We start from the raw sequence: 5,000 nt of genomic DNA on the forward strand, positions 1-5,000 counted from the left end.
GAACAAGCATGATTTAGAAAAGGTAGAAATTGCACTGACCAAATTTTCATTTTGAGAAATCTTGTACAGCGAATGCGTAGAAAATAGAAATCCACTTTTGATGGTATTTGTGGACTATGGAAAAGCCTTTGATAGTGTGCACCGGACAATTTTGTAGAGAACCCGGCGTTATTATAGAGTGCCTCTTATATATGTAAATTTGATTAAGTCTTTTCATGAGCGTAGTAAGTGCAAAGTTAATGTTAGTGGAGTCCTATCAAATGAGTTTCAAGTGAAAATCGGAGTAATCCAAGGGAATGTGTTGTCACCTATGTTGTTTATACTTCTCATGGATTTTAGGATGCATAAAACAGTTAGAAATGGTGGAGAAGGATTGGTCTGGACTGATGATAAAAATTCAGCTGACCTAGAGTATGCTGATGACGTGGTCCTTATTACCAGAACACCACAGGATTTGCAATTCCTGCTCACCAGATTGCATGAAATATCACAGGAGGTAGGGCTCAAGATAGATAGAAAGGACACAGAGATGATGAGAACGGAATATGGGATGGATGATGAAATATCATTGGAAGGAGAAAGGATAAATGACGTAAAATCATTTAAATATTTAAGAACAATGACCTATATTACAGAATCTTTAGAATTAGAGTTTATTGAAAGATTGAAAAGAGCAAATCAAGCAATGGCTAGGTTAAATGAAATTTGGAAAACAAATCGTCTGAAATTACACATAGGAATCAGGCTATATATCAGTTTAGTGAGATCGGTGATACTGTATGGGCATGAGTCGCGGTATGAAAATGAATCAATATTCAACAGATTTTGCAGATTTGAGGACAAAGCCCTAAGAAGAATATTGGGGGTTAAATGGCAGGAGAGGATTATAAAAAACTATAAAAGAGTCCCTTATGTGGATGAAATAATTGTGAGGGGTAGATGGAGATGGTTTGGTCATGCTCTTCGCACTCCCCAGGAGATTAGTTCACCAACTGAGGCACTCTCCGTCAATAGGGAAGAAGGAGATGATTTATATATATATATATATATATATATATATATATATATATATATATATATATATATATATATATATATATATATATATATATATATATATTCATCGCTAGATTATCAGTTTTCTCAGTTAGATCAGTTTGCTGTGAGTTCCGCAATTTGCCGTTCCAATTCGGCTATTTTTTCTCCATGTCCGTTTATATAAAAGTCCTCCACTTTCATTCCTCCTCCATTTTTTATATAATTGTCTTGGCCATAGTGGCTTCATGTACTCAGTATGGAAAAATCCATTTCAAGTTTTTTTACGACTTTACCACTGATGTTTGCCTTTATAACACACACTTCTTGAGTTAGCACAGGTTATAGCCACATCTTATCCACTATTTTTATGTCAAAGTAATCTCAGTGTTGTTAGGCGTATGAGGACCATCAGAGGGGATATATATATATATATATATATATATATATATATATATATATATATATATATATATATATATATATATATATATATATATATATATATGTATATACATATATATATATATATATATATATATATATATATATATATATATATATATATATATATATATATATATATATATATATATATATATATAGGGAAGAAGGAGATGATATATATATATATATATATATATATATATATATATATATATATATATATATCATCTCCTTCTTCCCTATATATATATATATATATATATATATATATATATATATATATATATACATATATATATATATATATATATATATATATATATATATATATATATATATATATATATATATATATATATATATCCCCTCTGATGGTCCAGCACTTTGCTGCAGTAGAGGGGCTTGAGTGTGTCAATGATGGGCTGGGCAATGGCAGTGGGGTAGTTTATCCACCCTGGCAGGCTCAACCATCCCGCTAAGGCCAGTTCTGAGAGACTAGACCAAAACTGGACCCCTATAGGCCTTCTCCTTTATTTAAGATAGCCAAAGGCTAGGAGAAGGAAAACTCCAAAATCAAACCAAACAAGACCCCAACGGCGGAGCTTCCCAACGCCGACGGAAGAGGGCAATGCCTGTCGGGCAGGCAACAAGGCGGGCCTTGACATAACAAGAACCTGGCAGCCCGATGCAACCAACATCGGAGAAGCCGCCTGTCTTATATGTCTTGAGCCGCGGTGAAAACGGTGTAGGCTAAGTGTGTGTGCGTGGCCGTTGCAAAGCAACGACCACCCAAAACAATATACCCAGCTACTGGCATTCTGTCGTTTCCTCCAACCTTCTTCATCTCTTTCTCACCATCATCATCATCATCACCACCACCAAGTCCTGAGGCGACAGACCGTGGGTGAAGGGGGCAGGCCTGTATAGCTGGAAGGCCTTAGCCCACGACTGAACTCAGGCGGCGAGTCTAAGATTCAGTCGCTCTCTGGTGACGGTGCCGTGACAACAGAGTTCAGCAGCTGGACCCGTGACAGGGCTGGCCTATTGAGGACACCGCAGCCCACCCCACATGGGGAGGCCCCTAGAAAAGGTGAGGTAAACATCGGACACGGCAAACCCGTCTGGTCAGCTCACCGCGGCTGGCGGACATCCCACTAATGCGGTCCAAACAACAAGAAAAAAATATTAACCTTAGGTGCGTGGAACATCCGCACCCTCCAAGACGTGACGAACACCAACCGCCCGGAACGACGTACAGCCCTCGTTTGCAAGGAGCTAGCCCGCTTCAATGTTGATGTGGCGGCTCTTAGCGAGACCAGACTACCCGAAGAGGGCAACATCAGGGAAGCTGGAACAGGCTACACCATCTTCTGGAAAGGCAACGCCCTAGAGGAGCCTCGCATCCACGGTGTCGGCTTCGCCATCCGTTCCCAGCTAGTGCAGCAGCACAACTTCGCTCCCAAGGCCATCAGTGACCGCCTGATGACAGTCCGCATCCTCATCACGCGGGACAGACACCTCCCCCTGATATCTGTCTACGCCGCGACTATGACCTCAACCGATGATGACAAAGCTGCCTTCTACACCCAGCTTGACCGCACCATCCAGGAAGTGCCCGCCAATGACAAGCTCGTTGTGCTTGGCGACTTTAATGCCCGAGTAGGCAAAGACCATCGCCTGTGGGAGGGAGTCATCGGCCGCAATGGCATTGGGAATTGCAACGCCAATGGCCAACTCCTACTGGGTCTGTGTGCAGAACACCAACTTGTGGTAACCAACACCATCTTCCAGTTACCAAAACGACAAAAGACCACATGGGGACACCCACTGTCTAAACACTGGCACAGCCTGGACTAAGTCTTGACCAGAGCCAGAGACCGACGAGACAATCGCATCACCTGATCCATGCCCGGAGCGGACGACTGCTGGACGAACCACAGACTCCTTATATCCCGACTCTCCATGATGACCCTACGACCACCCAGAAGGGCACCTGACAGCGTACCACACTAACGCTTTGATTGTAGTAAGCTCCACAACCCACAGGTGGCACAGAACTACAAGGAGGCCTGCGAACAACACCTCGCAGACCCCGTGGATCAGGCCACTGTTGAGAACCACTGGACCATCCTCAGAAACACCATGGTCCGTGCCGCGGAGGAAACACTGGGCTACACCACCAAGAAACGGCAGGATTGGTTTGATGAGAATGATGCTACCATCTCTCTTCTCATTGAAACCAAACGACAAGCACGCCTTACTTTGGAAAACCAACCAACAGCAGCTAACAAATGTGCTCATAAGGTGGCTGAAGCTGGGTGCCAAAGAGGGATCCGTGAAGCCCAGAACACCTGGTGGCAAAGAAAAGCTGCAGAAATTCAGAGTTTCGCTGACCAACGTGACCTGCGCAGCTTCTATGCAGCAACAAAGGAAATATTCGGTCCCACACGGTCATCAGTGGGCAGCCTGAAGGACGCGGATGGGGCTACAACCATCACCAACAGCGAGGGTATCCTGGCCAGGTGAAGGTCTCACTTTGAAAACCTCCTCAATGACCAAGCAGACACCCCAGACGATAACCTGTGAATGACCCCGCAGCATCCCGTCTGTCACTGGATGGCACTACCACCCTCCATCCATGACTTCAACAAGGCCCTGCAGCGCATGAAGCCTGGCAAAGCCCCAGGGCCAGACAACATCCCGTTGGAGCTCCTCACTCACGGTGGCCCCGGTTTGAGGAACCGTTTGATGCTCCTAATACTGAAAATATGGGAGACCAAGACCCTCCCCAGTGACTTCCGCGATGCAAACATCGTTACCATCTTCAAGAAGGGAGACAGAGAGAACTGTAACAACTTCCGAGGAATATCACTACTAAGCATCGCGAGTAAGATTTTCGCTCGGATTCTCCTTGACCGCCTCCTTATTCTCGCAAAAGACGTCCTGCCAGAGTCCCAGTGTGGCTTTCGACCTTCCCGCGGGACCATAGACATGATCTTCTGTGCGCGACAACTACAAGACAAGAGCCTCGAACAACAACAGCCCATAATGTTCATCTTCTGGGATTTGAAAAGGGCCTTCGACAAAGTACCTCGACCTGCCATGTGGGCTGTCCTCAAAAGATATGGCTGCCCACCCGATTTTGTCAAGCTGGTGCGTGCCCTCCATGACAGAATGGTTGGGAGAGTCTGCCACCAGAACTCTCTTTCAGACCCATTCCCCATCAACGGCGGCCTGAAGCAGGGCTGTGTTCTGGCCCCAACGTGTTTCTCGCTATACACCGCAGCAATGCTCAACGAGATTCCCCAAGACACACCGTCAGTTGACCTACGTTTCCGCATGGATGGGGGCGCTTTCAACCTCGCCAGACTCCGCGCAAGAACCAAGACCACCTTGTGTGCAGTGCAAGAACTGCAGTATGCTGACGACAATGCCACCCCAGGTCAGACAGCAGAGGACCTGCAGTAGTTAGCTGATGCATACAACTTTGCCTACGAACGTTTTGGGATGCAAGTCAA

Source organism: Palaemon carinicauda, chromosome 34 (genome assembly GCF_036898095.1).
Source record: "Palaemon carinicauda isolate YSFRI2023 chromosome 34, ASM3689809v2, whole genome shotgun sequence".
NCBI lineage: Eukaryota > Metazoa > Arthropoda > Malacostraca > Decapoda > Palaemonidae > Palaemon > Palaemon carinicauda.